The following is a 21782-nucleotide window of genomic DNA, read 5'->3' on the forward strand; positions in this document are numbered from 1 at the left end:
CCTCACCTCCTCACCACCTCACCTCCTTATCCTCCTAGCCCCATGTCTCTCCCTCACCTCCCCACCACCTCACCTCCTTATCCTCCTAGCCCCATGTCTCTCCCTCACCTCCTCACCTCCTCACCTCCTTATCCTCCTAGCCCCATGTATCTCCCTCACCTCCCCACCACCTCACCTCCTTATCCTCCTAGCCCCATGTCTCTCCCTCACCTCCTCACCTCCTCACCTCCTTATCCTCCTAGCCCCATGTCTCTCCCTCACCTCCTCACCTCCTCACCTCCTTATCCTCCTAGCCCCATGTATCTCCCTCACCTCCTCACCTCCTTATCCTCCTAGCCCCATGTCTCTCCCTCACCTCCCCACCACCTCACCTCCTTATCCTCCTAGCCCCATGTCTCTCCCTCACCTCCCCACCACCTCACCTCCTTATCCTCCTAGCCCCATGTATCTCCCTCACCTCCTCACCACCTCACCTCCTCACCACCTCACCTCCTTATCCTCCTAGCCCCATGTATCTCCCTCACCTCCTCACCACCTCACCTCCTCACCACCTCACCACCTTATCCTCCTAGCCCCATGTATCTCCCTCACCTCCTCACCTCCTCACCTCCTTATCCTCCTAGCCCCATGTATCTCCCTCACCTCCTCACCACCTCACCTCCTTATCCTCCTAGCCCCATGTATCTCCCTCACCTCCTCACCACCTCACCTCCTTATCCTCCTAGCCCCATGTATCTCCCTCACCTCCTCACCACCTCACCTCCTTATCCTCCTAGCCCCATGTATCTCCCTCACCTCCTCACCACCTCACCTCCTTATCCTCCTAGCCCCATGTATCTCCCTCACCTCCTCACCTCCTCACCTCCTTATCCTCCTAGCCCCATGTATCTCCCTCACCTCCTCACCACCTCACCTCCTTATCCTCCTAGCCCCATGTATCTCCCTCACCTCCTCACCTCCTTATCCTCCTAGCCCCATGTATCTCCCTCACCTCCTCACCACCTCACCTCCTTATCCCCCTAGCCCCATGTATCTCCCTCACCTCCTCACCTCCTCACCTCCTCACCACCTCACCTCCTTATCCTCCTAGCCCCATGTATCTCCCTCACCTCCTCACCTCCTCACCACCTCACCTCCTTATCCTCCTAGCCCCATGTATCTCCCTCACCTCCTCACCACCTCACCTCCTCACCACCTCACCTCCTTATCCTCCTAGCCCCATGTATCTCCCTCACCTCCTCACCACCTCACCTCCTTATCCTCCTAGCCCCATGTACCTCCCTCACCTCCTCACCTCCTCACCTCCTTATCCTCCTAGCCCCATGTACAGTGGGGAGAACAAGTATTTGATACACTGCCGATTTTGCAGGTTTTCCTACTTACAAAGCATGTAGAGGTCTGTAATTTTTATCATAGGTACACTTCAACTATGAGAGACGGAATCTAAAACAAAAATCCAGAAAATCACATTGTATGATTTTTAAGTAATTAATTTGCATTTTATTGCATGACATAAGTATTTGATACATCAGAAAAGCAGAACTTAATATTTGGTACAGAAACCTTTGTTTGCAATTACAGAGATCATACGTTTCCTGTAGTTCTTGACTAGGTTTGCACACACTGCAGCAGGGATTTTGGCCCACTCCTCCCTACAGATCTTCTCCAGATCCTTCAGGTTTCGGGGCTGTCGCTGGGCAATACGGACTTTCAGCTCCCTCCAAAGATTTTCTATTGGGTTCAGGTCTGGAGACTGGCTAGGCCACTCCAGGACCTTGAGATGCTTCTTACGGAGCCACTCCTTAGTTGCCATGGCTGTGTGCTTCGTGTCGTTGTCATGCTGGAAGACCCAGCCACGACCCATCTTCAATGCTCTTACTGAGGGAAGGAGGTTGTTGGCCAAGATCTCGCGATACATGGCCCCATCCATCCTCCCCTCAATACGATGCAGTCGTCCTGTCCCCTTTGCAGAAAAGCATCCCCAAAGAATGATGTTTCCACCTCCATGCTTCACGGTTGGGATGGTATTCTTGGGGTTGTACTCATCCTTCTTCTTCCTCCAAACACGGCGAGTGGAGTTAGACCAAAAAGCTCTATTTTTGTCTCATCAGACCACATGACCTTCTCCCATTCCTCCTCTGGATCATCCAGATGGTCATTGGCAAACTTCAGACGGGCCTGGACATGCACTGGCTTAAGCAGGGGGACCTTGCGTGCGCTGCAGGATTTTAATCCATGACGGCGTAGTGTGTTACTAATGGTTTTCTTTGAGACTGTGGTCCCAGCTCTCTTCAGGTCATTGACCAGGTCCTGCCGTGTAGTTCTGGGCTGATCCCTCACATTCCTCATGATCATTGATGCCCCACGAGGTGAGATCTTGCATGGAGCCCCAGACCGAGGGTGATTGACCGTCATCTTGAACTTCTTCCATTTTCTAATAATTGTGCCAACAGTTGTTGCCTTCTCACCAAGCTGCTTGGCTATTGTCCTGTAGCCCATCCCAGCCTTGTACAGGTCTACAATTTTATCCCTGATGTCCTTACACAGCTCTCTGGTCTTGGCCATTGTGGAGAGGTTGGAATCTGTTTGATTGAGTGTGTGGACAGGTGTCTTTTATACAGGTAACGAGTTCAAACAGGTGCAGTTAATACAGGTAATGAGTGGAGAACAGGAGGGCTTCTTAAAGAAAAACTAACAGGTCTGTGAGAGCCGGAATTCTTACTGGTTGGTAGGTGATCAAATACTTATGTCATGCAATAAAATGCAAATTAATTATTTAAAAATCATACAATGTTATTTTCTGGATTTTTGTTTTAGATTCCGTCTCTCACAGTTGAAGTGTACCTATGATAAAAATGACAGACCTCTACATGCTTTGTAAGTAGGAAAACCTGCAAAATCGGCAGTGTATCAAATACTTGTTCTCCCCACTGTATCTCCCTCACCTCCTCACCTCCTCACCTCCTTATCCTCCTAGCCCCATGTCTCTCCCTCACCTCCTCACCACCTCACCTCCTTATCCTCCTAGCCCCATGTATCTCCCTCACCTCCTCACCTCCTCACCACCTCACCTCCTTATCCTCCTAGCCCCATGTATCTCCCTCACCTCCTCACCTCCTCACCTCCTTATCCTCCTAACCCCATGTATCTCCCTCACCTCCTCACCTCCTTATCCTCCTAGTCCCATGTATCTCCCTCACCTCCTCACCACCTCACCTCCTTATCCTCCTAGCCCCATGTATCTCCCTCACCTCCTCACCTCCTCACCTCCTTATCCTCCTAGTCCCATGTATCTCCCTCACCTCCTCACCTCCTCACCTCCTTATCCTCCTAGCCCCATGTATCTCCCTCACCTCCTCACCTCCTCACCTCCTTATCCTCCTAGTCCCATGTATCTCCCTCACCTCCTCACCTCCTCACCTCCTTATCCTCCTAGCCCCATGTATCTCCCTCACCTCCTCACCTCCTTATCCTCCTAGTCCCATGTATCTCCCTCACCTCCTCACCACCTCACCTCCTTATCCTCCTAGCCCCATGTATCTCCCTCACCTCCTCACCACCTCACCTCCTTATCCTCCTAGCCCCATGTATCTCCCTCACCTCCTCACCACCTCACCTCCTTATCCTCCTAGCCCCATGTATCTCCCTCACCTCCTCACCACCTCACCTCCTCACCTCCTCACCTCCTCACCTCCTTATCCTCCTAGCCCCATGTATCTCCCTCACCTCCTCACCTCCTCACCTCCTTATCCTCCTAGCCCCATGTATCTCCCTCACCTCCTCACCTCCTCACCTCCTCACCTCCTTATCCTCCTAGCCCCATGTATCTCCCTCACCTCCTCACCTCCTCACCTCCTTATCCTCCTAGCCCCATGTATCTCCCTCACCTCCTCACCTCCTCACCTCCTAGCCCCATGTATCTCCCTCACCTCCTCACCTCCTCACCACCTCACCTCCTCACCTCCTTATCCTCCTAGCCCCATGTATCTCCCTCACCTCCTCACCTCCTCACCACCTTATCCTCCTAGCCCCATGTATCTCCCTCACCTCCTCACCACCTCACCTCCTTATCCCCCTAGCCCCATGTATCTCCCTCACCTCCTCACCTCCTCACCTCCTTATCCTCCTAGCCCCATGTATCTCCCTCACCTCCTCACCTCCTCACCACCTCACCTCCTCACCTCCTTATCCTCCTAGCCCCATGCATCTCCCTCACCTCCTCACCACCTCACCTCCTTATCCCCCTAGCCCCATGTATCTCCCTCACCTCCTCACCACCTCACCTCCTTATCCCCCTAGCCCCATGTATCTCCCTCACCTCCTCACCTCCTTATCCTCCTAGCCCCATGTATCTCCCTCACCTCCTCACCACCTCACCTCCTCACCACCTCACCTCCTTATCCTCCTAGCCCCATGTTTCTCCCTCACCTCCTCACCACCTCACCTCCTTATCCTCCTAGCCCCATGTATCTCCCTCACCTCCTCACCACCTCACCTCCTTATCCTCCTAGCCCCATGTCTCTCCCTCACCTCCTCACCACCTCACCTCCTCACCTCCTAACCTCACTTCTCTCGTCACATCCTCCTAACCTCACCTATCTCCTCACTTCCTTATCCTCTTGACCCGACTTATCTCCTAACCCCACTTATCTCCTCACCTCCTCACTTCTCTCCTCACCTCCTCACTTATCTCCTCACCTATTATACCAACCTGTTGTCTTTCTCCTTGCATTTCTTCTCCTCCTCCTCTCCTCTCCTCTATCTTTGTCCTAAACTTTATACAAGACCTTTTATTGTAATATAAACCTCTTTCAGCAATGGCCCTGAGCAAAGTCTTTAATATCATGTTCAGTAAATAAAGCCTCTGTGTGTTCTGAAGGATATCTTCTCTTCTCTCTGTGTGTGTGTGTTCTCTCTCTCTCTCTCTCTCTCTCTCTCTCTCTCTCTCTCTCTCTCTGTGTGTGTTCTCTCTCTCTCTGTGTGCGTGTGTTCTCTCTCTCTCTCTCTCTGTGTGCGTGTGTTCTCTCTCTCTCTCTCTCTCTCTGTGTGCGTGTGTTCTCTCTCTCTCTCTGTGTGTGTGTTCTCTCTCTCTCTGTGTGTGTGTGTTCTCTCTCTCTCTCTGTGTGCGTGTGTTCTCTCTCTCTGTGTGCGTGTGTTCTCTCTCTCTCTCTCTCTGTGTGTGTGTGTTCTCTCTCTCTCTGTGTGCGTGTGTTCTCTCTCTCTCTGTGTGCGTGTGTTCTCTCTCTCTCTCTCTCTGTGTGTGTGTGTTCTCTCTCTCTCTCTGTGTGCGTGTGTTCTCTCTCTCTCTCTGTGTGCGTGTGTTCTCTCTCTCTCTGTGTGCGTGTGTTCTCTCTCTCTCTCTCTCTCTCTGTGTGCGTGTGTTCTCTCTCTCTCTGTGTGCGTGTGTTCTCTCTCTCTCTGTGTGCGTGTGTTCTCTCTCTCTCTGTGTGTGTGTGTTCTCTCTCTCTCTCTCTCTGTGTGCGTGTGTTCTCTCTCTCTCTGTGTGCGTGTGTTCTCTCTCTCTCTGTGTGCGTGTGTTCTCTCTCTCTCTGTGTGCGTGTGTTCTCTCTCTCTCTCTCTCTGTGTGTGTGTGTTCTCTCTCTCTCTGTGTGCGTGTGTTCTCTCTCTCTCTCTCTCTCTCTGTGTGTGTGTGTTCTCTCTCTCTCTGTGTGCGTGTGTTCTCTCTCTCTCTGTGTGCGTGTGTTCTCTCTCTCTCTCTGTGTGCGTGTGTTCTCTCTCTCTGTGTGATGTGTGTTCTCTCTCTCTCTGTGTGCGTGTGTTCTCTCTCTCTCTCTCTCTGTGTGCGTGTGTTCTCTCTCTCTCTGTGTGATGTGTGTGTTCTGAGTCTGCAGGTGAAAGAGAGAGGAGTCACGCGCCTCCACTCACTAAACAATGTCAATAGAGCTCTGCAGATCCTACAGAAGAACAATGTACGTATTAGTGAACAGATCACACACTGAGGAGGAGGAGGAGCGGGGGGGGGGGGAGAGGAGGGAGAGGAAGAGAGGAAGAGAGGAGGAGGAAGAGAGGAGGAGGAAGAGAGGAGGGGTAGGAAGAGAGGAGGAGGAGGAGGAAGAGAGGAGGGAGAGAAAGAGAGGAGGAGAAGGAAGAGAGGAGGAGGAGGAAGAGAGGAGGGAGAGAAAGAGAGGAAGAGAGGAGGAGGAGAAGGAAGAGAGAAGGGGGAGGAAGAGAGGATGAGGAGGAAGAGAGGAGGGGGAAGAGAGGAGGAGGAAGAGAGGAGGGGGAAGAGAGGAGGAGAAAGAGAGGAGGGGGAGAAAGAGAGGAGGAGGAGGAAGAGAGGAGGGAGAGAAAGAGAGGAGGAGAAGGAAGAGAGGAGGAGGAAGAGAGGAGGGGGAAGAGAGGAGGGGGAAGAGAGGAGGAGGAAGAGAGGAGGGGGTAGAGAGGAGGAGGAAGAGAGGAGGGGGAAGAGAGGAGGAGGAAGAGAGGATGGGGAGGAAGAGAGAAGGGGGAGGAAGAGAGGAGGGGGAAGAGAGGAGGAGGAAGAGAGGATGGGGAGGAAGAGAGAAGGGGGAGGAAGAGAGAAGGGGGAGGAAGAGAGGAGGGGGAGGAAGAGAGGAGGAGGAGGAAGAGAGGAGGGGGAAGAGAGGAGGAGGAAGAGAGGAGGGGGAAGAGAGGAGGAGGAAGAGAGAAGGGGGAGGAAGAGAGAAGGGGAGGAAGAGAGAAGGGGGAGGAAGAGAGGAGGGGGAGGAAGAGAGGAGGAGGAGGAAGAGAGGAGGAGGAAGAGATGATGGGGAGGAAGAGAGGAGGAGGAAGAGAGGAGGGGTAGGAAGAGATGAGGGGGAAGAGAGGAGGAGGAAGAGAGGATGGGGAGGAAGAGAGGAGGGGGAAGAGAGGAGGAGGAGGAAGAGAGGATGGGGAGGAAGAGAGGAGGGGGAAGAGAGGAGGGGTAGGAAGAGATGAGGGGGAAGAGAGGAGGAGGAAGAGAGGATGGGGAGGAAGAGAGGAGGGGGAAGAGAGGAGGAGGAGGAAGAGAGGATGGGGAGGAAGAGAGGAGGGGGAAGAGAGGAGGGGTAGGAAGAGGAATAGTGAGAAGAGGAGGAGAGTATCTCCTCTGTTATATTAGGGATATTTGACTGCATGTCTATGTTAGCGTATGTCAGCAATAGAGTGCTCAGTATAGTGTGTATATACAGTATGTTCATGCATTAGTTTACACCAGTCAAGGGTTCTGGAGGTGGTAGAGCTGTATCTCCTTCTCTCTCCCTCCCTATATCTATCTCTATCTCTCCCTCCCTCTATCTCTCTATATCCACCTCTCCCTCTCTGTATCTCTCTCTCTATCCCTCCCTGTATCTCTCTCTCTATCTCTCCCTCCCTCCCTCCCTCCCTGTATCTCTCTCTCTCCCTCCCTCCCTGTATCTCTCTCTCTCTCCCTCCATCCCTGTATCTCTCGCTCCCTCCCTACCTGTATCTCTCTCTATCTCTCCATCCCTGTGTCTCTCTCTATCGCTCCCTCCCTGTATCCTCTCTCTCCCTCCCTCTATCTCTCTCCCTCCTTCTCTGTATTTCTCTCTATCACTCCATCCCTGTATCTCTCTCTCTATCCCTCCCTGTATCTCTCTCTCTATCTCTCCCTCCCTCCCTCCCTCCCTGTATCTCTCTCTCTCCCTCCCTCCCTGTATCTCTCTCTCTCTCCCTCCATCCCTGTATCTCTCTCTCCCTCCCTACCTGTATCTCTCTCTATCGTTCCATCCCTGCATCTCTCTCCCTCCCTGCCTCCTTGTATCTCCCTGTATCTCTCCCTCCCTGTATCTCCCTCCATCTCTCCCTCCCTGTATTTCCCTCTCTCTTCCTCCCTGTATTTCCCTCTCTCTTCCTCCCTGTATCTCCCGCCCTGTATTTCCCTCTCTCTCTCCCTCCCTGTATCTCCCTCCATCTCTCCCTCCCTGTATCTCCCTGTATCTCTCCCTCCCTGTGTTTCCCTCTCTCTCTCCCTCCCTGTATCTCCCTCCATCTCTCCCTCCCTGTATCTCCCTGTATCTCTCCCTCCCTGTATCTCCCTCCATCTCTCCCTCCCTGTATCTCCCTGTATCTCTCCCTCCCTGTGTTTCCCTCTATCTCTCCCTCCCTGTATCTCCCTCCCTGTATCTCCCTCTATCTCTCCCTCCCTGTATCTTCTCTGCAGGTTGAACTGGTGAATATAGGAGGAGCCGACATTGTTGATGGGAATCATAAACTGATTCTTGGACTCATTTGGAGCATAATTCTCCACTGGCAGGTCAGTTAGTCACCCTGTGTGTTGACCAGTACGTATATTGCAGATCAGTCTATCCTCATCACCCCTCTCCTCATCACCCCTCTCATCACCCCTCTCCTCATCACCCCTCTCTCTCCCCTCTCATCATCACCCCTCTCATCACCCCTCTCCTCATCACCCCTCTCATCACCCCTCTCCTCTGTGTCTCTGTGTATGTGTGTATGTGTGTGTGTATGGTGTGGGTGTGGTCTGTGTGTGTGGGTATGGTGTGTGTGTGGGTATGGTGTGTGTGGTGTGTGTGTGGTGTGTGGGTGTGTGTGTGGCTGTGGTGTGTGTGTGTATGTGTGTATAGTGTGTGTGTGTGTGTGTGGTGTGGGTGTGGTGTGTGTGGGTGTGGGTGTGGGTATGGTATGTGTGTGTGGGTATGGTGTGTGTGTGGGTGTGGTGTGGTGTGTGTGTGTGTGGGTGGGTGGGTGGGTGGGTGGGTGTGGTGTGTGGGTGGGTGTGGTGTGTGTGTGTGTGTGTGTGTGTGTGTGTGTGTGTGTGTGTGTGTGTGTGTGTGTGTGTGTGTGTGTGTGTGTGTGTGTGTGTGTGTGTGTGTGTGTGTGTGTGTGTGTGAATCATTTTAGCTCCCTCCTGGCCTATATCTGCCAGTCAGTTGAATGGGGTTATTTTAAAGGCTGTGATTGGCCAGACTAATATTTATTGGGTGTGATTGGCTAAGATAATATTTTATTGGCTCTGATTGGCTAAGTATTCCCGGGCCTGTAATTGGATGCAGTCCCTCAGATAGATGACTTCTGGAGGTTTGTTGGCCCTTGTTCTCTGGTCGGATAATGTTTTTATAGTCAGACACTGCAGAAACGCACAGGGATCGTGTGTGTTAGAGAGAGAGAGAAAGGAAGGCAGGCAGGAAGGAAGGAAGGAAGGCAGGAAGGAAGGAAGGAAGGAAGGAAGGAAGGAATGAAGGAAGGAAGGAAGGAAGGAAGGAAGGAAGGAAGGAAGGAAGGAAGGAAGGAAGGAAGGAAGGAAGGAAGGAATAGAGAGAGTCCATGTGTGTATACCCAGCAAACCAAAATTGTTTCTGTGAAGGTTCCCAGAACATTCGTTAGGTCGCGGCAAATGTTCTTATAATACAAAAACTGTCCATTCGTGGAGATGATTATGTTGGTATAAAACCATCGCCTGATGTTGAAAGAATGTTCCTAGAACACCTGTAATCTGTTCTTTAAAGGTTCCCATAATGGTTTGTTAGGTTGTGGGAACAGTCTAGTTGAGAACATTATGGGAAAATCACAAAAGATATCTTCCCAAAACACAAAAACTGTCCCGTCGTGCAGATCATTATACAACGTTTCCTTTAGGGTGCAAAAAATATTCACCTTGTATTACAAGAGCGTTCCCAGAACACATTTAGTCTGCTTTTTAAAGGTTCCCAGAATGTTTCATTAGGTTGTGGGAACATTGTGCGGACATGACAAGAGATATGTTCCCCAAACAAACAAAACAACTGTCCAGGTGTGCTGACAATCATTTAGTCTTTTTATCAGAGTGAACAAAACATTCCTTTGATGTTGCAAGAACGTTGACAGAACAGCCTTTCCCAGAACAGGTAATTATGTTGTGGGAACAGTGTGGGTACATTACAAGAGATAAGTTCCCAAAATACAAAATATGCTCAGTTGGGATGACATTCATACAATGTTTAATTCTTGAGAATACAGGGGGTGCTATTTTCCCATTAGCATAATTTGCTCTACAGATTAAACTGCCTCTTATTCAATTATATTGCTCTTACTATATGCATATAAATAATACCATTGGAAAGAAAACAATCTCTAGTTTCTAAAACCGTTTCAATTTTGTCTCTGAGTGATACACAAGTCATTTGACAGCACTTTCCCTGACCAAGAAGTAGAATGCAAGAAGTCTATGCTCGCTTCAACGCTCTGCCTATATATGGTCATGACCCCTAAGACCAGAAACACACTTCATTCGCCTTCCTCTGGGTGTCAAGAGGACGTCAGAGGAGAAATTCTTTGTTTATCTGGTACTGACGTGAAATAAGACCTATTTCTTTGGCGTGACCGACAACTTCCGGTTTTCTGATTCGCACGAGTTGGAGCTGCGATTGTGTACTGTTTTGCTGGCGTTATGGATGAAAACTATCTCCGTATCGAATTTTGTTTGATACATGTGACCATATCATCGTAATGTATGTTTTTTCAATATAGTTTAATCAGATTATTTGAATTTTTTCGGGAGTTTTGCGGTGTTCCGTTGTCTGATTTTATTTACGTTTGAGAGATCCGTGCCACTCGACCAGTACCTGTGCTAAATGGAGTGGGAAAGGAACAATTCTGAACGGAACCAACGACTCATCTTGACAAAGGACACTTTGATCAACATTCTGATGAAAGATCAGCCATAGTAAGACCCAATTTACGATGTTATATCATATCTGTTGTGCATGTGAACTGGCCGTGGGCGCCCAGCCGAATCTGCCTGGTATAGCTATGCTAATTTAGCGCTACATTTTGTTTTCGTTATAAAACATTTAATAAATCTGAAATATTGTTTGGATTCACCAGATGTTGGGCTTTCAATATCTGTACGCTGTGTATTTTTCTGAAATGTTTTAAGATGAGTAATTCGTTATATGACGTTGGTCTCTGTAATTGTTCTGGCTGGGTCAGCACTATTTCAGATTGCAGCTGCAATGTAGAACTGTGATTTATACCTGAAAAATGCACATTTTTCAAAAAAATAACTATGCTATACCATAAATATGTTATCAGACTGTCATCTTATGAAGTTGTTTCTTGGTTAGTGGCTATATATATTTTTATTTAGTCGAATTAGTGATAGCTACTGACGCAGGAAAAAACTGTTGGGAGTAAAAAAATCGTGTCCTTTGCTAACGTGGTTAGCTAATAGATTTACATATTGTGTCTTCCCTGTAAAACATTTTAAAAATCTGAAATGGTGGCTTTATTCACAAGACCTGTATCTTTCATCTGGTGTCTTGGACTTGTGATTTAATGATATTTAGATGCTACAAGTTACTTGTGACGCTATGCTAGCTATGCTACTCAGTGGGGGGGTGGTGGGGGGTGCTCCCGGATCAGGGTTGGTGACTCGTTAGAGGTTTTAAGTTAGGTCGCACAGGACATTCCCTTAATGTTGTAAGAATGAAATAAGTCTGTTTGTATGATGTTCATAGCATATTTGTTTCAGGTTTGACATAATATTCCATTGATGTTCACACAATATACATGTTAGCTTGTCTTTAAGGTTCTCAGAACATTTCAAGAGCATTTAGAAAATGTAATATTTAAGTTTGACCGAATGTTAATGCAGATTAGAGTACATCTGAACAGCATTTAACCACATAAACACAATCATATTATGTACACTTCATATATGTTAACAATCTGCACATGTGAGTTTTGAACTTGCAAAGTTTGGTTCCCGAGCCAAAGTATTAACCCTCCGCTCCACCAGGGGACAGCTGTGACCTTGTGTTTTTTTTTCAGTTAAATATGGTCAATCAGGTTCTGTGTCCTGATTGACCGTATTGGACGGAAGAAACCCCACGTGGTCACAGCTGCCCCCTGGTGGAGCGGAGGGTTAATCATCTGGCTGAAGTTCTTAAGACTGTAGGTTTAATTCCACATATTCTGTAACCATGTTTGATTAGATTTTTTTTTTTAATTCATGTCATGACATTGGCCTGTTGGGGGAGGTTTATGACCCCCATAAATACCTTTGCCCTTTTCTCTCTCTACTCTATAGAGTTGACTCTTGTAAAGCCTTTGTAACATAGAGAGTCTGGTAACATCGAAAGGTGGGAAACGGAACCATATTTCGGTAATCCAACCAGTTGAAAATATGCGTTAAGACTTAATGAATATGATCTCAGATCAGTTGTTGTCTGAGACATTACTACTAATGACAGGATGACATAAACTGTATCTTGGAAAGTTGACACATTCTAGTTATCAGATTCACATGGAATTGTTGTGCAATTTAAATGTTTAAATATGAAACTATTTGTGAAAAGATGAAATGTAATTTTAGCTTCTTAAATGAGAGAACGGTTTATCATAGAGAAACTCTGCTCACTCAGAGGCCCCGCCCAAGTGAACAGACACTGGGTGTACACTATGAAACACGTCGTTCTTTCACCACTATATAAACCCGTTGACGGAAATTCAACTTTCTGTTCCGAGGACGTGAGGACGACGGTCCTACGTTAAAAGAGCTCAGATAATAACCTAACGAAATTAGCATCGTGTTCAATGTGAAGGTGACGATCGACACGCCGAAAGGATGAATTTCGACTATAACAGCCAGAATATAGGTACGAGCTTAAAAGTATGGCAACTTGGTATGAACTTTGAACTCTTATTCACTCCAGAAGTGATACCTCCTAGCCGTTGAGTTAGCAGCGGGCTAGGAAAGGACGGACGACGTATCCAGTTTACCACCAGAGACATTCTTCAGAGGACAAGAAATCCCTGCTGGGCAACCCGGCCTTCCATATACGACCATTGAAGCGCAGCTCAGAGTAAATATTTATTGCATTTTCCTTTTTCCAAATGGGCGGTTATTTAGAATGCATAAGATTCTGTATTTACGATAGCATAGCTTCTCCCTTTGTTACTCAGTCTTCCCGCTCTTTCATTCCAAACCCAACCCCCTTTCCTTTGTGTAACCAGCCGTCATATCTGTTCCGTCCACTAGGGACGTTTTCCTTTATGACATAATTTGTAATCAATGTATGATCCATTCTGTGTAGATGTAATTCTGTGTGATTATTTAGGTATTTAGTAAATAAATTATTTAACCAAATTTTGTATTGCTTGTTCAACTTTTTAGCCAGGGTTCGTGAAGAGAACCAAGAATTTACGATTTTCAGATGAGACTAAATAAAGTGACGATTAAATATTGACTGCTATTGATGTAAAATATTACTAGGTCTTTAAGAGTTTATTCGGAAGTTAACAGCTCTATAAACTTTCTTTCGTGGTGCCCCGACTTTCTAGTTAATTACATTTACCTGATTAGCTTAATCAGGTAATATTAATTACAGAGAAATGATTTTATAGAATAGCATGTCATATCACTTCATCCGGCACGGCCAAAGACACGACAACTGAGTATACAAACCATGAAGAACTCCTGCTCTTTCCATGACTTAGACTGACCAGGTGAATCCAGGTGAAAGCTATGAACGTGTGGTTGAATCTGTGAATATGTATTGAAATTCACTGCTCGACTGACGGATCTTAATAATTGTATTTGTGGGTTTAAAAAAAATTATGTATTTTTAATGTATTTATTTAACCTTTATTTAACTAGGTAAGTCAGTTAAGAACAAATTGTTATTTATAATGACGGCCTACCAAAAGGCGAAAGGCCTCCTGTGGGGACGGGGGATTAAAAAAATAAAAAATCACACATCACGACAAGAGAGACACCACAACACTACATAAAGAGAGACCTAAGACAACAACATAGCATGGCAGCTGCACATGTCAACACAGTATGGTAGTAACACAACATGACAACAACATGGTAGCAACACCACATGGCAGCAACATGGTAGCAACACAACATGGCAGCAGCACAACATGGTAGCAGCACAAACCATGGTACAAACATTATTGGGCACAGACAACAGCACAAAGGGCAAGAAGATAGAGACAACAATATATCACACAAAGCAGCCACAACTGTCAGTAAAAGTGTCCATGATTGAGTCTTTGAATGAAGAGATTGAGATAAAACTGTCCAGTTTGAGTGTTTGTTGCAGCTCGTTCCAGTCGCTAGCTGCAGTGAACTAAAAAGAGGAGCGACCCAGGGAGATGAGGGAGGCCATGCTCATTTTTACCCCTGAAATGATTTAGGCTTGTCATAACAAAGGGGTTGAATACTTATTGACTCAAGACATTTCAGCTTTTCATTTTTGATTAATTTGTAAAAATGTTAAATAACAGTATTCCACGTTGATGTTATGGGGCATCGTGTGTAGGCCAGTATTCCACGTTGATGTTATGGGGTATCATGTATTCCACGTTGATGTTATGGGGCATCGTGTGTAGGCCAGTATTCAACGTTGATGTTATGGGGTATCATGTGTAGGCCAGTATTCCACTTTGATGATATGGGGCATCGTGTGTAGGCCAGTATTCCACGTTGATGTTATGGGGCATCGTGTGTAGGCCAGTATTCCACGTTGATGTTATGGGGCATCGTGTGTAGGCCAGTATTCCACGTTGATGTTATGGGGCATCGTGTGTAGGCCAGTATTCCACGTTGATGTTATGGGGTATCGTGTGTAGGCCAGTATTCCACGTTGATGTTATGGGGTATCGTGTGTAGGCCAGTATTCCACGTTGATGTTATGGGGCATCGTGTGTAGGCCAGTATTCCACGTTGATGTTATGGGGCATCGTGTGTAGGCCAGTATTCCACTTTGATGTTATGGGGTATCGTGTGTAGGCCAGTATTCCACGTTGATGTTATGGGGTATCGTGTGTAGGCCAGTATTCCACGTTGATGTTATGGGGCATCGTGTGTAGGCCAGTATTCCTCGTTGATGTTATGGGATATTGTGTGTAGACCAGTATTCCACGTTGATGTTATGGGGTATTGTGTGTAGGCCAGTATTCCACGTTGATGTTATGGGGCATCGTGTGTAGGCCAGTATTCCACGTTGATGTTATGGGATATTGTGTGTAGGCCAGTATTCCACGTTGATGTTATGGGATATTGTGTGTAGGCCAGTATTCCACGTTGATGTTATGGGGTATCGTGTGTAGGCCAGTATTCCACGTTGATGTTATGGGGTATCGTGTGTAGGCCAGTATTCCACGTTGATGTTATGGGGCATCGTGTGTAGGCCAGTATTCCTCGTTGATGTTATGGGATATTGTGTGTAGACCAGTATTCCACGTTGATGTTATGGGGTATTGTGTGTAGGCCAGTATTCCACGTTGATGTTATGGGGCATCGTGTGTAGGCCAGTATTCCACGTTGATGTTATGGGGCATCGTGTGTAGGCCAGTATTCCACGTTGATGTTATGGGATATTGTGTGTAGGCCAGTATTCCACGTTGATGTTATGGGGCATCGTGTGTAGGCCAGTATTCCACGTTGATGTTATGGGATATTGTGTGTAGGCCAGTATTCCACGTTGATGTTATGGGGTATCGTGTGTAGGCCAGTATTCCACATTGATGTTATGGGGCATCGTGTGTAGGCCAGTATTCCACGTTGATGTTATGGGGTATCGTGTGTAGGCCAGTATTCCACGTTGATGTTATGGGGTGTCGTGTGTAGGCCAGTATTCCTCGTTGATGTTATGGGATATTGTGTGTAGGCCAGTATTCCACGTTGATGTTATGGGATATCGTGTGTAGGCCAGTATTCCACGTTGATGTTATGGGGTATCGTGTGTAGGCCAGTATTCCACGTTGATGTTATGGGGCATCGTGTGTAGGCCAGTATTCCACGTTGATGTTATGGGGTATCGTGTGTAGGCCAGTATTCCACGTTGATGTTATGGGTTATCGTGTGTAGGCCAGTATTCCACGTTGATGTTATGGGGTATCGTGTGTAGGCCAGTATTCCACGTTGATGTTATGGGGCATCGTGTGTAGGCCAGTATTCCACGTTGATGTTATGGGGCATCGTGTGTAGGCCAGTATTCCACTTTGATGTTATGGGGTATCGTGTGTAGGCCAGTATTCCACTTTGATGTTATGGGGTATCGTGTGTAGGCCAGTATTCCACGTTGATGTTATGGGGCATCGTGTGTAGGCCAGTATTCCACGTTGATGTTATGGGGCATCGTGTGTAGGCCAGTATTCCTCGTTGATGTTATGGGATATTGTGTGTAGACCAGTATTCCACGTTGATGTTATGGGGTATTGTGTGTAGGCCAGTATTCCACGTTGATGTTATGGGGCATCGTGTGTAGGCCAGTATTCCACGTTGATGTTATGGGGCATCGTGTGTAGGCCAGTATTCCACGTTGATGTTATGGGATATTGTGTGTAGGCCAGTATTCCACGTTGATGTTATGGGATATTGTGTGTAGGCCAGTATTCCACGTTGATGTTATGGGGTATCGTGTGTAGGCCAGTATTCCACGTTGATGTTATGGGGTATTGTGTATAGGCCAGTATTCCACGTTGATGTTATGGGTTATCGTGTGTAGGCCAGTATTCCACGTTGATGTTATGGGGTATCGTGTGTAGGCCAGTATTCCACGTTGATGTTATGGGGTGTCGTGTGTAGGCCAGTATTCCTCGTTGATGTTATGGGATATTGTGTGTAGGCCAGTATTCCACGTTGATGTTATGGGATATCGTGTGTAGGCCAGTATTCCACGTTGATGTTATGGGATATCGTGTGTAGGCCAGTATTCCACGTTGATGTTATGGGGTATCGTGTGTAGGCCAGTATTCCACGTTGATGTTATGGGATATCGTGTGTAGGCCAGTATTCCACGTTGATGTTATGGGATATCGTGTGTAGGCCAGTATTCCACGTTGATGTTATGGGGTATCGTGTGTAGGCCAGTATTCCACGTTGATGTTATGGGATATCGTGTGTAGGCCAGTATTCCACGTTGATGTTATGGGGTATCGTGTGTAAGCCAGTGACAAAACATCTCAATGTAATCCATTTTAAATTCAGGCTGTAACAGAATGTGGGAATAAGTCCGTACTTTCTGAAGGCACTGTATCTCTTGTACCCAGACTGTTCCCACAACCGAATGAAAATGTTCTGGTGTCGCGCTCGCTATCCTCAAACTCCCTGTCATAAATCAACCAAGGCGCAGCGTGCATGTCGTTCCACATCTTATAATCGGAGTGAAAACCTTAACAAAACAAACAGGTAAACAGCAATGAACGTGACACTACCGAGGTGCACACAAACACACACGGAAAATAATAATTACCCACAACATTAGGTGGGCAAAAAGGCTGCCTAAGTATGATTCTCAAACAGAGATAACGATAGACAGCTGTTCCTGATTGAGAACCATACCCGGCCAAAACATATACAGAAACCTAGAAAACAAAACATAGAATGCCCACCCCACATCACACCCTGACCTAACCAAATAGAGAAATAAAACGGCTCTCTAAGGTCAGGGCGTGACATCTGGCAACGTTTAAAGAACTTAAAAAGGCTGTTTTGTCAACATTCTTGTAACATCAAAGGAATGTTTTGTTCACCATGATACAAACATTATCTGAATGTCAGCACAACTGGACAGAAATATATCTTGTCATGTTCGCACAATGTTCCCACAACCTAATGAAACATTCTGGGAACCTTTAAAGAACAGACTAAATGTGTTCTGGGAACATCCTTGTAACATCAGGGGAGTGTTTTTTGCACCATAAACCCTAAACATACAAACATGTGGTGTCTGTTACAGATGTAATGTACAACATGTGGTGTCTGTTACAGATGTAATGTACAACATGTGGTGTCTGTTACAGATGTAATGCACAACATGTGGTGTCTGTTACAGATGTAATGTACAACATGTGGTGTCTGTTACAGATGTAATGTACAACATGTGGTGTCTGTTACAGATGTAATGTACAACATGTGGTGTCTGTTACAGATGTAATGTACAACATGTGGTGTCTGTTACAGATGTAATGTACAACATGTGGTGTCTGTTACAGATGTAATGTACAACATGTGGTGTCTGTTACAGATGTAATGCACAACATGTGGTGTCTGTTACAGATGTAATGTACAACATGTGGTGTCTGTTACAGATGTAATGTACAACATGTGGTGTCTGTTACAGATGTACAACATGTGGTGTCTGTTACAGATGTAATGCACAACATGTGGTGTCTGTTACAGATGTAATGTACAACATGTGGTGTCTGTTACAGATGTAATGTACAACATGTGGTGTCTGTTACATATGTAATGTACAACATGTGGTGTCTGTTACAGATGTAATGCACAACATGTGGTGTCTGTTACATATGTAATGTACAACATGTGGTGTCTGTTACAGATGTAATGCACAACATGTGGTGTCTGTTACAGATGTAATGCACAACATGTGGTGTCTGTTACAGATGTAATGCACAACATGTGGTGTCTGTTACAGATGTAATGCACAACATGTGGTGTCTGTTACAGATGTAATGTACAACATGTGGTGTCTGTTACAGATGTAATGCACAACATGTGGTGTCTGTTACAGATGTAATGTACAACATGTGGTGTCTGTTACAGATGTAATGTACATCATGTGGTGTCTGTTACAGATGTAATGTACAACATGTGGTGTCTGTTACAGATGTAATGTACAACATGTGGTGTCTGTTACAGATGTAATGTACAACATGTGGTGTCTGTTACAGATGTAATGTACAACATGTGGTGTCTGTTACAGATGTAATGTACAACATGTGGTGTCTGTTACAGATGTAATGTACAACATGTGGTGTCTGTTACAGATGTAATGTACAACATGTGGTGTCTGTTACAGATGTAATGTACAACATGTGGTGTCTGTTACAGATGTAATGTACAACATGTGGTGTCTGTTACAGATGTAATGTACAACATGTGGTGTCTGTTACAGATGTAATGTACATCATGTGGTGTCTGTTACATATGTAATGTACAACATGTGGTGTCTGTTACATATGTAATGTACAACATGTGGTGTCTGGTACAGATGTAATGTACAACATGTGGTGTCTGTTACAGATGTAATGTACAACATGTGGTGTCTGTTACAGATGTAATGTACAACATGTGGTGTCTGTTACAGATGTAATGTACAACATGTGGTGACTGTTACAGATACACAACATTTTAGTGAATGTTAGGAGAACATTCCAAGGATATTTCACCTAAAGAAGTTCTAGAACCACATAGATTTAATCAGAAACATTCTCTGGATGTTTAGGGAATGTTATCCTACTGTTAGATAAACTCTAACTAGAACTTAAAGGGAATGTTATCCTACTGTTAGATAAACTCTAACTAGAACTTAAAGGGAATGTTAGCTAATATTCTGGGAATGTTCCCGGTTGACTGGGTACGTGTCTGAGTTGGATATACAGCTGATGGATAGGTGTTGGTAAGGTATGCATCAGTAATAAGTTACAGCTTTGCCAGACATACCAGTGGAAGCTATCGATGAACTTCTTCACTCTTTCCCCCTAGAGCTTTCTAGAAAGAGAAAGAGAGAGAGAGAAGAGAGATAGAGTTGTGTCTGAGTTGGAATATTACATCTGTGTGTGTGTGTGTGTGTGTGTGTGTGTGTGTGTGTGTGTGTGTGTGTGTGTCTGTGTGTGTGTGTGTGTGTGTGTGTGTGTGTGTGTGTGTGTGTGTGTGTGTGTGTGTGTGTGTGTGTGTGTGTGTGTGTGTGTGTCAGTGTGTGTGTGTGTGTGTGTGTGTGTGTGTCTGTGTCTGTGTCTGTGTCTGTGTCTGTGTCTGTGTGTGTGTGTGTGTGTGTGTGTGTGTGTGTGTGTGTGTGTGTGTGTGTGTGTGTGTGTGTGGATATGATAGGTGATGGATAGGTGATGGTAAGATATGCATCAGTAATACAGCTATACCAGACATACCAGTGGTGCACTTCTTCACTCCTTTCCCCCTAGAGCTGGGCAGAGATGTTCCAGAAATGTCACTTAAATAGCTAACTGTGTGTGTGTGTGTGTGTGTGTGTGTGTGTGTGTGTGTGTGTGTGTGTGTGTGTGTGTGTGTGTGTGTGTGTGTGGACGTGTTTAACTATTCTTGTGGGGACCAGAAGTCCCTACAAGAATAGTAAACGAACAAAAAGTTGACCAGCTGGGGACATTTTGTTAGTCCCCACAAGGTCAAATGCTATTTCTAGGGGGTTTAGGGTTAAGGTTAGAATTAGTGTTAGGGTTAGAATTAAATTAAATATTAAGGTTAGGAGCTAGGGTTAGTTTTAGGGTTAGGAGCTAGGGTTAGGTTTAGGGTTAGGATAAAGTTTAGGTTTTTGGGTTAGGGTTAAGGTTAGGGTTAGGGTTAAGGTTAGGGTTAGGGTTAGGGTAAGAGTACGGGTTAGGATTAGGGTTAGGTTTAGGGTTAGGGGTTAGGGAAAATAGGATTTTGAATGGGACTGAATTGTATGTGATAAACTCTAACTAGAACTTAAAGGGAATGTTAGCTAATATTCTGGGAATGTTCCCGGTTGACTGGGTACGTGTCTGAGTTGGATATACAGCTGATGGATAGGTGTTGGTAAGGTATGCATCAGTAATAAGTTACAGCTTTGCCAGACATACCAGTGGAAGCTATCGATTAACTTCTTCACTCTTTCCCCCTAGAGCTTTCTAGAAAGAGAAAGAGAGAGAGAGAGAAGAGAGATAGAGTTGTGTCTGAGTTGGAATATTACATCTGTGTGTGTGTGTGTGTGTGTGTGTGTTGTGTGTGTGTGTGTGTGTGTGTGTGTGTGTGTGTGTGTGTGTGTCTGTGTCTGTGTCTGTGTCTGTGTGTCTGTGTGTGTGTGTGTGTGTGTGTGTGTGTGTGTGTGTGTGTGTGTGGATATGATAGGTGATGGATAGGTGATGGTAAGATATGCATCAGTAATACAGCTATACCAGACATACCAGTGGTGCACTTCTTCACTCCTTTCCCCCTAGAGCTGGGCAGAGATGTTCCAGAAATGTCACTCAAATAGCTAACTGTGTGTGTGTGTGTGTGTGTGTGTGTGTGTGTGTGTGTGTGTGTGTGTGTGTGTGTGTGTGTGTGTGTGTGTGTGTGTGTGTGTGTGTGTGTGTGTGTGTGTGTGTGTGTGTGGACGTGTTTAACTATTCTTGTGGGGACCAGAAGTCCCTACAAGAATAGTAAACGAACAAAAAGTTGACCAGCTGGGGACATTTTGTTAGTCCCCACAAGGTCAAATGCTATTTCTAGGGGGTTTAGGGTTAAGGTTAGAATTAGTGTTAGGGTTAGAATTAAATTAAATATTAAGGTTAGGAGCTAGGGTTAGTTGTAGGGTTAGGGTTAGGAGCTAGGGTTAGGTTTAGGGTTAGGATAAAGTTTAGGTTTTTGGGTTAGGGTTAAGGTTAGGGTTAGGGTTAAGGTTAGGGTTAGGGTTAGGGTAAGAGTACGGGTTAGGATTAGGGTTAGGTTTAGGGTTAGGGGTTAGGGAAAATAGGATTTTGAATGGGACTGAATTGTATGTCCCTACAAGGTTAGCTGTACAAGACTGTGTGTGTGTGTGTGTGTGTGTGTGTGTGTGTGTGTGTGTGTGTGTGTGTGTGTGTGTGTGTGTGTGTGTGTGTGTGTGTCAGTGTGTGTGTGTGTGTGTGTCAGTGTGTGTGTGTGTGTGTGTGTGTGTGTGTGTGTGTGTGTGTGTGTGTGTGTGTGTGTGAATTCAAACTCTTCCTAAAACTATTGCAGGACGTGTAGAGAAGTTGCTTTAACTTAACAGAAAGTTCCTGCCTCTGGTAATAGCTCCCAACACTTATCAGCATGTACTTCAATCAATACATCTTGTTAAGCCTGTCTAGGTGGAAGGTTGTAGTGT

At 46.0% G+C, this 21782-nt stretch overlaps 1 protein-coding gene across 1 annotated transcript in view; it reads left to right on the forward strand.

The window, feature by feature from the left end:
• The window catches only part of dmd (dystrophin), a 290129-nt gene that overhangs the window by 32077 nt on the left and 236270 nt on the right, over positions 1–21782 (forward strand). Inside the window, exons 3-4 of the mRNA XM_071330767.1 lie at positions 5853–5930; positions 8147–8239. The gene's annotated coding sequence lies outside the window, so the exon portion shown is untranslated. The remainder of the gene's footprint in view (positions 1–5852; positions 5931–8146; positions 8240–21782) is intronic.

Source organism: Salvelinus alpinus, chromosome 10 (assembly GCF_045679555.1).
Source record: "Salvelinus alpinus chromosome 10, SLU_Salpinus.1, whole genome shotgun sequence".
Lineage (NCBI taxonomy): Eukaryota > Metazoa > Chordata > Actinopteri > Salmoniformes > Salmonidae > Salvelinus > Salvelinus alpinus.